This window comes from Elaeis guineensis, chromosome 7, assembly GCF_000442705.2.
Source record: "Elaeis guineensis isolate ETL-2024a chromosome 7, EG11, whole genome shotgun sequence".
Lineage (NCBI taxonomy): Eukaryota > Viridiplantae > Streptophyta > Magnoliopsida > Arecales > Arecaceae > Elaeis > Elaeis guineensis.
In genome coordinates this window covers 29,202,630-29,215,064 of record NC_025999.2, presented here as the reverse complement: position 1 = coordinate 29,215,064, position 12,435 = coordinate 29,202,630, and the positions used below count along the sequence as shown (strand labels likewise).

The 12,435-nt window shown below is 49.6% G+C and overlaps 1 non-coding gene across 1 annotated transcript; it reads right to left on the bottom strand.

Moving 5' to 3' along the window:
• Nucleotides 1-240: 240 nt before the first annotated feature.
• LOC140859586 (small nucleolar RNA R71) lies at nucleotides 241-346 on the bottom strand. Its single transcript, XR_012143122.1, has one exon. It is a non-coding gene; the product is annotated as a small nucleolar RNA R71 (small nucleolar RNA).
• Nucleotides 347-12,435: the final 12,089 nt, after the last annotated feature.

Below are 12,435 nucleotides of genomic sequence, written 5' to 3'. Positions count from 1 at the left end.
TCATTTTATGGACTTAGTAATGAAGACCCTTATAAACATCTTGAAGAATTTCTTGAGATATGCTCAACTGTCAAAATTCACAACTTCTCCGATGATGCTCTTAGGTTGAAATTATTTCCTTTTTCACTTAAGGACAAAGCCAAATACTGGCTACATACTTTGGATTCCATGACTATATCAACCTGGGACCAGCTACAAGGAGAGTTTCTCAAGAAATATTTTCCCATAGGAAAAACAAATCAAATAAGGAAAGCCATAACTAGTTTTTCCCAATTAGATGGAGAAATGTTTCATGAAACATGGGAAAGATTAAAGGATCTTATTAGAAAATGTCCCCACCATGCTGTACCCAAGTGGCAGTTAATCCAATGTTTTTATGATGGACTCTCTGAAAGACATCGACAAATGGTCGATGCATCATGCGGTGGGACATTTATGCTGAAAAGTCAGGATGAGGCATGGCAACTGTTTGAAATTTTAAGTGAAAATTCATTACATCATATGTCTGCCTCCATTAGAGATAAACCCATGTTAAACTCAAAAAGAGGTGGAATATATGAAGTAGGAAATGCCATAGATATCCATCAAAAGGTAAATGAACTGTCCCAAAAATTAGATCGTCTTCTAAACACTGGACAATCCCCGATTCCACCTAATCCAATCCAAGAAGTTTGTGCATTGTGTGCAAGTCCAAACCATTTTGTTAGTGAATGCCCAGCCGCACCCCAATTTCCTGAGTTTGTGCACGAACAGGTTCAGCAAGTCCAACAAGCTCGCAGACCAGGAAACGATCCATATTCGAACACTTATAACCCCGGCTGGAGAAACCATCCAAATTTTTCCTGGAGACCACAACCAGTGGTTGGTCCTGCCACACCTCGACCTCAATATCAAGACCCAACATATAGGCATGGACCATACCATCAACTCCAAAATGTTCCTCAACCGTCTACTACTGGTCACAGCTCAGCTTTTGAGGAAAAAGTTCTGAAAGTACTAGAAAGATTAGAAGTCAACACTCAGATCCTTAACTCCCGCACACAATCCATTGCTAAGCTAGAGACCCAAATAGGTCAACTAGCGACTGCATTCAGTAGGAGGGAAGAAGGAAAATTACCTAGCCAACCCGAGAGCAACCCAAGAGGGCAATTTGTGATTGAGAGTTATAATACCCCAGAAGCTTTTTCTGAACATGCCAAATCAATCATGACTCTGAGAAGTTGGAAGGTCATTGAACACACTAGTAAAACCAATGAGACTGACCCTAAACCTCTAACCGAATCCAAATCACCCAAGAATAAGGAGGATCTGAAAATAGAGAAGGAACCAACTGCACCGGAATCATCTTACTTGCCTAAAGCCCCATTTCCGGATGCCCTGAAAGCCCCTATTCCTGCAGATAAGAAGGGAGGAAAACTCGATGAGATGTTGGAATTGTTTAAGCAAGTCCAAATTAATCTTCCCCTTCTAGATGCAATCAAACAGGTCCCTGCTTATGCCAAATTTTTGAAGGATTTGTGTACCCAAAAACGTAAATCTAGATCACAAATCCCAAAGAAAGTACGTCTCACTGAACAGGCTAGTTCTGTCGTCCAGCATGCCACTCCTCCAAAGCTTAAAGACCCAGGAGCCCCCATCATTTTCTGTGTTATAGGAGATTATCACATTGAAAAAGCTCTTCTAGATTTAGGGGCAAGTGTGAATCTTTTACCTAGTTCGGTGTATGAACTTTTTGGATTCGGAGAACTGAAACCCACATCAGTCACATTACAGTTAGCCGACAGATCAATTAAAGAACCACGTGGAATGCTTGAGGATGTCTTGGTCAAGGTAGATGAGTTTTACTTTCTAGTTGATTTTCTGGTTCTCGATATGGAATTAAGTGGCAACCCCAGACAAATTCCCATTATCTTAGGACGACCTTTCCTAGCTACGGCGAATGCATGCATCAATTGTAGGACAGGAGTCATGGACGTATCGTTTGGGAATAAGAAACTGAGACTGAATGTGTTTGGTGCTTCCCAAGGACCATCAATGGATAGTTGCTTCAAAGTAGATACACTAGAAGATATTATAGAAGATGCAACACCCATAATTCTAGCACCTGAACCCTTAGATACTTGCTTGGCTCACTTTGGAGTGTATGACTTTAAGGGATATATGAAAGAAGTTAACATATTGTTGGATACACCACATGATAAAACCACTCCTCCATGGACAATCAAGTATGAGCCATTATCCATCTTTTGTTGGTTTTATCGCATATGACGTCTGGCTGAAGACGTAAAACTTAGCGCTTTTTGGGAGGCAACCCAAATTTCGTCTATTTTGTTTTAACTGATCATCATTTTTTTAAAAGAATAAAGGACCACTCTGTATGGAAGAGTCTGTTAATAAACTTGACGTCTGGCTGAAGACATAAAACTTAGCGCTTGTTGGGAGGCAACCCAACAATTTCATTTTTTTTTTTACTTTATCGCAGCTGCAGGAATTTAGAACAAGAGCCTATTAATCAATGAAGTTATCTTCAACTTCCGAAGCAAAATTATCCCAGGTGCACTCTCTCCTTTTATTTTCTTTGCTTTCCTACTCCATTGAGGACAATGTAGATTAAGTTGGGGGGGAAGAAAATTAATCAAATCCTCGAGTATGGTCAGAAATAATTAGTTTTGTGTATTCAAATTTTATTTTGATTAAGAGTCAATTAGGCATCCTAATAAATGAATGATTAACGGTCAAGATAATTTTAGAGATACTGAGGAATAAATTATTAAGAAAACCCAATGAATGGTAGGGTTTAAACTAGACCAAATTTTAGGAGTGATTCTATAACCCTCTTCTTACTGATCTCAATAAAGAATCTGCTTCATGAGAAATTGGGTAAAGATCGAGGTATTAAAAAAAAAAAAAAAAAAACATTGGTCTCCTACTGAGTAACCGGGCCCTTTCGCCTAAGTAAGCGTTGTGGTTCGCGTAAAAAGGTAGGCAATGTTATATATATATATATATATATATATATATATATATATATATATATATATATAATCTCTTTCCCATTAAGTTAGAGAATTTAAAGAGTAAAGTGGGGAGTTGGTGAAAGAAAAGCTCTGAAATTTTTTTAGTTAATACTCAGCCACTAATTGGGTCAAATTGATAATCCAATGAAATATCTCTTTAATGGTCTGATCAAGTATCATCTACCTTTTGGGATGCCTAAACTAATTTTTGATTCAAAATCGAATTGGTACACAATGCTGATATATCTATTTTACTCGAGGACGAGCAAAATTCAAGTTGGGGGGTGTGATAAACACTTAATTTAAGTATTTTAAATTAAAAATTATATTTAATTTATCTTATTTATTAAGAATTTGATGTTTCTTTCTATGTTTTACAGGAAAGGTGATCGCCGATACAAAGAGTCCGATTCATAGATCAAAAAGACTCAAGTTTGAAGAAAATTAGACTTAAAATAAAATTAAAATAAAAGAAAGATGCATCCGGTATTATAGAAAATGAAGATACTATGCAAGGAATCCAAAAAGGATATAGATGTCATTATGATGGAACTTTTGTTTCTTTTTGGAATATAAGAAAAAGGGATTCACGTGAATTTGATCTGGGCGGTTTCACGTGATTCAAATGCTTTGGCGCGCGTAAATTCTTTGGCGCGTGAACACCCGCGCGCGGGACGCGGCGTGGACGCGCGGGACGCGGCGTGGACGCGCGGGGACGGGCGTGGACGCGCGGGGACGGGCGCGGATGCGGGACGGGCGCTGATGCGGGCACGGGTGCAGCATCTCGCGGGTGTGGGCGCACTGCAGACAAGTTCAAAATAAGGAAAAAAATAATATTTAGAAATGTTTTGAAAGATTTGTATTTTTTTAGTCCCACATCGAAAAATCATGTAAAACTCCTCCCTCCTAACACCTATAAAAAGACTTTTGTACTCTCATTGAAGGGGGAGCCCAGAAATTCTTCTAAAGCCTTGCATAGAGGAACAGAAAGGGACTACTTCATGAGCAGCTAGGCTAGCAGTCTCGGGAGTGGAGAAGAAATTTTGTAACGACACAGAGATGGTTTATTGTTCTAAACTTTCCTGTATTTCTTTATATGCAATAAAGATTATGCTTTTTATTTAAATTGTCATGAGTTCTTTATTTGCTCCCTATCATATGCTTTTATCTATGCTTTCTTGTTAGATTAATATTAGGAACAACTTTTACTTTCCGGAGACACGTCGTGATCTACGGATACGGGGCGTGCCGAGGAAAGAAGAGTTGGTTACCTAGTACTTTTCGGAGACGCGCCGTGATCTACGGGTACGGAGCGTGCCGAGGAAAGACAGGTATTTTTCCTAAGATTAATCACATCTATTTAGTTAAAAAAGAGATACAACTCTGCTAGTGCAAATTAATTCAAAACTCCCGAGCTCTTTTTATTTTTTAATTACCTCAATTTTACGATAATTTATTTTCTAAATCAAAAACAACGCTTCTTTCTTTTACCTTGCAATTTCAATTTAGCCCAAGATCCCTGAGGATACGATCTCGACTCATCCTACCTACGTAGTGAGTAGAGTTACTTTTGGTGCTATCAACGACTACGCATCACCGATCCTGAGCAGTGGGCCTGGAACTCTTGGGGTCCTTCCTTGAGGTAAGCGGATCTTCATTCTCATGGCTATTCGGCCTTTGTTCTAATTCCCTAGCCGCCTTTGTAGATTGGGCACCAGCTCCTCGCCTATATCGAGGCGATGAGCCGCACGAGGAGGGATATCCTCCAAGTGGAGGAACGCTGTCAAGCCGAGGTTGCTCGCCTCCAAGCAAAGACGGCTGAAGTATCTGCCCTCCAGGAGGCCCTGGAGAGAGAGAAGCGAGCCCGGGAGGAGGAGAGGCAGATCTTAGAGGAATCGGCGAGGAAGGCGGAGGCCAAGGTCGCCAACTTGGTTGAGCAAACTTCGGCCCTGGTCTCGGAGGCCAGAGCTCTTGCGATAGAGGAATTCAAGGCCTCCGTGGAGATGAGGGATCTGAAGGTCCAATTCGGCCAGGAAGCGTTCATAAAGGGGTTCGAGCTCTGCCAAGAGAAGGTGGCCAGAAAATTTCCAGAGCTTAACCTCAGCTTCCTAGGCGAGGAGTCTGAAGACGAGACCGGTCCTTCGCCAGCCGCCACTGCCGTCGCAGCCCCCTTGCCAGGAACGCCGAATTCTCCAACCCCCGCCCCCGAGGTCTGAGACCTCCGACCTTGTACCTTTATTTCGTCGCAATTTTTCTTTTCTGTTTATCTTCAAAAATCATCCAATTAATAAAGTTGAATTTCTTGTTGCGGACGGCTTCTCCTCCCCCCCTCCTCTCTGTTCTCCTTCCTGCAATGAGTCGTGTTTTGACGCTTTTGCCTTCCGATGGCAGTGTCCTGCAGAAGCACTCCCCCTGCCCCTGGGGGTCCCGCTGAAATCGACGATCCAGCGGCTGAAGAAGGAAGTCCTTCACCTGACAAAGAAGTTGAAGAAGACGGAAGGCGAGCTCCGCAAATCGAGAGAAGGTCACTCTAAAGCCACCGCTGAGGCCACCCACTTTCGGAGTCTCCATGTGAAGGGGATCATGGAGTATAGTCGGAGGAAGGCGAACTTCGCAAAGGAACTTGAGGAATGCAAGAAGAGCGTCAGCGACCAAATTTGGGCCCAGGCCGCCAGGATCAGCGCCCTCAAGGTGGAACTGTTAGCTGCGAAGGGGAAGATCGGCCAGCTGGAAGGAAATTCATCCCGGCTCTTGGCCCAGGTCGACGATGACCAGAGGTGGTTGCAGAAGGTCTCCGACCTTCAGCAGCAGCTTCAGGATGCCGAGGTGAGCCACGACGTGCAACGGGCTAGCTGGCGCAGGCAGGTAGAAGAATATAAAGGGAGATTCAGGACGGCGGCCGACGAAGTCGTCCGTCTCCAGAGGCAGCTGGCTAACAGGGCACAGCTTACTTCCGTCCGAGATTCTGAAGAGCTCCAAGCCCTAAGAGGCACCGTTGAGGGGATTTCTGTCTCTCTCGGAGAAAAGACAGCTGAGCTGCAATAACTGAAGATCCAACTGGCACTCGAGCGGCGGGCCATCGCGGATGCGGAGGCAAAATCTGAGGTCTTGAGGAAGAGGCATCGAGAGGCGGAAGTCGAGAGCCAGCGACTTCGTCGGGCGCTCCAGGACGCGCTGCAGAAAAGGGGAGAGCTAGAAGAAGAAATTGAGAATCTGAGGCAGTCCTGGTTAAGGGATGGAGTAGATAATTCTAGGTCGGAGGGAGCAGGGCCTCCTTAGAGCTCTTTTCGTCTTTCTGTCTTTTCATGTATTTGCTTCCTTTTTGTCGTTTTGCCTTTCTTTCCTTGGCCTTCCGGCTTTGTAGCATGTATATTGGAAATGGAATGAAAAGGGCATTTTGTGTTACCTCATCCGCGCGTTGCACCAAATTGCCGTCCGCCGAACTTTTCTTGTTGTTTGACTTGTCTGATGTAGACGTCGTTAGGGGGCGCCCGATCGTCGATGCGTTAGCTCACCTTTCTCGTCGTATATGGCCGCAAGCCCGAGCTTGGCCGTCCGGGCCCCACATTATTTCGGGGATGTCGTTGTCTTCCTAATCGATGTCGAAAGTCTTTTTAGCGGCCAGAGGTGTTCGGTAGGAACTCTCCGTTTCAGTTGGGACGAAGTCCTTTAGGTCTTTTGGTGTGGTTCATCCTTCATCTGTTCCCGTCGTAGTTCGTCATCCTTCCTTTTTAATTTTCCTCCTCTTCTCGGAGTGAGGGCTTTCCCCCCGCTTTTCACGGGGTTGCATAGGAGCGAGGAGGTGCCGATGAGGGGCTTTTTTCTTTCACCCGATCTTGTTGGGCGGTCGGGCTTCGCCACCATCAGCTCTTGCTGTAGAATCGTGGGTGGAACCCGGCTCCCGTAGGAGTCCGGGTGGAGTCTTCCTTGGCATCGTGGATGGAGCCCGGCTCCCGTAGGAGTCCGGGTGGAGTCTTCCTTGGTGTCGTGAACGGAGCCCGGCTCCCGTAGGAGTCCGGATGGAGTCTTCCTTGGCATCGTGAATGGAGCCCGGCTCCTGTAGGAGTCCGGATGGAGTCTTTCTTGGCATCGTGAACGGAGCCCGACTCCCGTAGGAGTCCGGGTGGAGTCTTCCTTGGCGTCGTGAATGGAGCCCGACTCCCGTAGGAGTCCGGGTGGAGTCTTCCTTGGCATTGTGGACGGAGTCCGGCTCCCGTAGGAGTCCGGGTGGAGTCTTCCTTGGCGTCGTGAATGGAGCCCGGTTCCCGTAGGAGTCCGGACCTTCCACTTTGCTCGAGCCAGGGCGAGGTTCTCCTCCCGTTCCCGACTTGGCTGTGGGGGCGCGTTAGGGCACTGTAAGGCCTCTCCCCTTATCCGGTCTAAAAGAACTGGGCCTTTGACTTTGCTCATGTCAGGACGAGATTCTCCTCCTGTTCCTGACATGGCTGTGGGGGCGCGTTAGGACGCTGTAAGGCCTCTCCCCTTATCCGGTCTAAAAGAATCGGGCCTTTGACTTTGCTCATATCAGGACGAGGTTCTCCTCCTGTTCCTGACATGGCTGTGGGGGACATCAGGGCGTTGTAAGGCCTCTCCCCCCATCCGGTCTAAAAGAACCGGGCCTTTGACTTTGCTCATGCCAGGACGAGGTTCTCCTCCTGTTCCTGACATGGCTGTGGGGGCACATCAGGATGTTGTAAGGCCTCTCCCCCCATCCGGTCTAAAAGAACCGGGCCTTTGACTTTGCTCATGTCAGGACGAGGTTCTCCTCCTGTTCCTGACATGGCTGTGGGGGCACATTAGGACGTTGTAAGGCCTCTCCCTCCATCCGGTCTAAAAGAACTGGGCCTTTGACTTTGCTCATGTCAGGACGAGGTTCTCCTCCTGTTCCTGACATGGCTGTGGGGGCACATCAGGGCGTTGTAAGGCCTCTCCCCCCATCCGGTCTAAAAGAACCGGTCTTTGACTTTGCTCATGTCAAGACGAAGTTCTCCTCCTGTTCCTGACATGGCTGTGGGGGCACATCAGGGCGTTGTAAGGCCTCTCCCCCCATCCGATCTAAAAGAATCGGACCTTTGACTTTGCTCATGTCAGGACGAGGTTCTCCTCCTGTTCCTGACAAAACTTTGTTTTGTCAAGTAGAAAGAAATTTATATTCAAGGTGAAATCGTAAGTGATACATTTACAGGTTTTTCGAGTTCCACGATCGTGGGTGGTCCGCTCCTCCTTGAGGCCCTCCGGTGATGGAGTCGATGGTCTCGATGGGAGGCCGGTCCCCGAGTTGCTCCTCCCTTCTTGGCGGTTCAGGCTGCGGAAGGGCCTTTGGCCGATCTCCTCTGCCCTCAGGCCTGCGTCGGATGAACCTGTCGAGTCGACCTCGCCGAATGAGCTCCTCGATCTCGTCTTGGAGCTGGATGCATTCCTCTGTGTCGTGGCCGTGGTCACGGTGGTAGAGGCAGAATTTGTTGGGGTTGCGCTTTTCGGGGTGTGTGCGCATCCTCTCCAGCCTAGGGAGCTGCTCCCTGACCTCCATCAATACCTGGGCCTTCGAGGCGTTGAGGGGGGCGTAGTTGTGGAATCTCCCTGGTGGGGAACCCCGCCGAACCCCGCGATCCGGCTTCTCTGCCTGTGCGCCCGGAGTGGAGTATGGGCGCGCTTATGCCCAGGAGGGGATCGAGAACGCAGCCGGGCTTCCTTTGGCCTTTTTTCAATTGCGGGCTTACTCGAGTCTCCCGCTTGCCGCTCCCTCGCCGTCTCTTCATCCTTCATTTTGAAGGTCTCTTCCGCTCGGGCGTATCCTTCGGCCCGGGCCAGTAAATCAGCAAAATCCTAAGATATTTCTTCTCCAGGAGAATAAAAGATCATTCTTCTGAAGGCCACCCTTCAGGGCGGCCATTGCGACTGATTGGTCCAAGTTTCGGACCTCCAGCACCGCGATGTTGAAGCGGTTGATGTAGGCCCGTATGGACTCCCCTTCCCTTTGCCTGATGTTGATGAGGGACTCCGAACCCTTCCGGGGGCGCCGGCTGCTGACAAAATGGGCCACAAATTGGTGGCTCATTTGATCGAAGGAAAAGATGGTACCCGTTTCAAAGCCGAATACCAGTTCCTCGCCGCTCCCTTCAAGGTAAACGGGAAAGCACGGCATAAGATGGCATCAGGAGCACCGTGAAGCAGCATCATCGTCCGGAAGGCCTCCAGATGATCAACCGGGTCCGAAGTTCGTCGTAGCTTTCGAACTGGGGAAGCTTGAAGTTTGGCGGGATCGGTTCCTGCATGATCATTTGGGAGAAGGGAGGGTCAGTACAAATATCCTCACCATAAGCGGGGGCGCATGGCGGAGTTCTTCAATCGCCAGTTCATCTCCTGGAGCCTCCGGTCCAGGAAATCCTCTCGACTTCGAGTCTCGAGGGTCCTCTGGCAGAACGGGGGCAGGGATCTTCCAGGGGTGGAGTCGTGGTCCGATTGAGGGCTCTCCACCCTCGGGTTTGTTTTCCCAGGAAGGATGGGGTGGCTGGCCCAGGTGGCCCGCCCCGCCACCGGGTTCTGGCATTCCGGAGACGCCCTTTCCGGATGCGCCGACGCCTGTGGCTGCTGCTGCTGCATTGCTTGCACAGCTTCAGCGAGGCCTCTGACCTGCTGTGCCAGCAATCAAACTGCTCCGCACCGACCGCCGCCGCCAGAGGAGGAGGAGGAGGAGGTTGAGAAACAGGAGGGGAGGCCGGAGCCTGAGATCTGGCCGCGGAGGCCGTGGACCGTCGCGTGGACGCCTTGCGAGGAGGCATCGAGTAGGGATCCCGCGAGGGGGGAAACAAGGAGTAGGTGTTGGAGGAGACGATCGGGGGTGGCTCCGTTGAACGCTCCTTTAAGAACAAGGGTACTGCGAAGACACACCCCTTCCTCTAGCGCCAATCCTGTTGGTGCAAAAACCGCTTGCGCCGGAGAAGCTGGAGTTGAGGAAGTCGCGGTCGCCGCCGGGACCTGCAAAGGAAGTCTAAATCGGAGGTGGGGTTGCTCCGGCAAGACCCTCCGACGCTCAAGTCAGTTCTCTGCCTCAACAAGAATGGAGTGTTCGAACGGAGAATTTAGCAGAGTTTTAGGTAAAAACTAGAGCTTATAGAATAACGTATCTGGAGCCCCCCTTTTATAGACGGAGGGGGCAGTAGCCTGATAGCGACGTCTGTAACCGTCTAGCAGTGGGCTGCCCTGGGTCAGGCAGAGTTTGCTGCGGAGAGTAGTGGAGTGGACCCGTGGCTATCACCGGGGTGTGCCACGTGGAGTCTGCCGCGGGGAGTGGGACGGCGTCTGTTGTCGCGATTCGCTAGCAATGGGAGAATCGCGTGGTATCCGTCGCAGGAAGTGGAGCAGGATTGTGACCGTTATTGTGGTCTGCCAGGGAGTAGTGGAGCTGCGTGAGACCCGTCGTAGGGAGTGGAGTAGTGCTGTGACCGTTACTGCGGCCTGTCAGGGAGTGATGGAGCTGCGTAGAGTCCGCCGCAGGAAGTGGAGCAGTGTTGTCCGTTACTGTGGCCTGCCTGGGGGGTCCAGACTTGTCGGTCGAAGTTCGGTTGGAGTCGGTAGCGAGGTCCGGCTCCCGTAGGAGTCCGGGCGGAGTCTCCCTGCAATTAAAGTTAAAGCGAAGTCCGGCTCCCGTAGGAGTCGGACAAGGCTTACCGGCAGCTGGTGTTGAGGACGGAGCCCGGCTCCCGTAGGAGTCCGGGCGGAGTCTACTTGCGGTTGAAATTGTTGGCGGAGTCCGACTCCCGTAGGAGTCCGGACGAAGTCTATCTGCAGCCGTTGGAGCTGAGGATGAAGCCCGGCTCCCATAGGAGTCCGGGCGGAGTCTTCCTGCAATTAAAGTTAAAGGCGAAGTCCAGCTCCCGTAGGAGTCCGGACAAGGCTTACCGGCAGCTGGTGTTGAGGACGGAGCCCGGCTCCCGTAGGAGTCCGGGCGAAGTCTACTTGCGGTTGAAATTGTTGGCGGAGTCCGGCTCCCGTAGGAGTCCGGACGAAGTCTGTCTGCAGCCGTTGGAGCAGAGGACGAAGCCGGCTCCGTAGGAGTCCGGGCGGAGTCTTCCTGCAATTAAAGTTAAAGGCGAAGTCCGGCTCCCGTAGGAGTCCGGACAAGGCTTACCGGCAGCTGGTGTTGAGGACGGAGCCCGGCTCCCGTAGGAGTCCGGGCGGAGTCTACTTGCGGTTGACATTGTTGGCGGAGTCCGGCTCCCGTAGGAGTCCGGACGAAGTCTGTCTGCAGCCGTTGGAGCCGAGGACGAAGCTCGGCTCCCGTAGGAGTCCGGGCGGAGTCTTCCTGTAATTAAAGTTAAAGGCGAAGTCCGGCTCCTGTAGGAGTCCGGACAAGGCTTACCGGCAGCTGGTGTTGAGGACGGAGCCCGGCTCCCGTAGGAGTCCGGGCGGAGTCTACTTGCGGTTGAAATTGTTGGCGGAGTCCGGCTCCCGTAGGAGTCCGGACGAAGTTGTCTGCAGCCGTTGGAGCCGAGGACGAAGCCCGGCTCCCGTAGGAGTCCGGGCGGAGTCTTCTTGCAATTGAAGTTAAAGGCGAAGTCCGGCTCCCGTAGGAGTCCGGACAAGGCTTACCGGCAGCTGGTGTTGAGGACGGAGCCCGGCTCCCGTAGGAGTCCGGGCGGAGTCTACTTGCGGTTGAAATTGTTGGCGGAGTCCGGCTCCCGTAGGAGTCCGGACGAAGTCTGTCTGCAGCGTTGGAGCCGAGGACGAAGCCCGGCTCCCTTAGGAGTCCGGGCGGAGTCTTCTTGCAATTGAAGTTAAAGGCGAAGTCCGGCTCCCGTAGGAATCCGGGCGGACCTCCTGGAGCTGATTCTGCTGAGGACTTCGGCTGTGGGTATTTTATACCCAACAATCTACATTCATATTTACTTAGCACATATAAAAATCAATAAACATATATCGATATTGTATTTATTTTTAATTTTTAAATAAAAAAATTATTATATATATTGTATGTATGGCTATACAGGTGCATGTCACCAATCACCGAGACATATTATCATGGATTCCATTCATTTTATAGGCCTATTGCAATACATCTTGACGGTTGATCGGATGCAATAATACGATCATGCACATAGTATATATAATAATTTTTTTAAAATAAATTCATCAAATTTTTATATTCTCTCTCTTCTATCCTCAAATTTTTTATTTTTTATTTTTTTCTTCTCTCAATAATTAAACTTCTTCCTATACGGCTCTTGGGTGAATGCTGCATGCGACAAGGTCACGATGGGCAAGCAACCATCTAAAGGTGGCATGCGTCCCCACAACTCCTTCCCACCGAAGTATTTTTCGTCGCCACCCCGTGGAGTAATCTCTCCGACCGGTCGATTAATACTTAGCCGAGGTCGGCGATCACTCTTATCTAATCCACTGGCTGTCCGCGAGACAA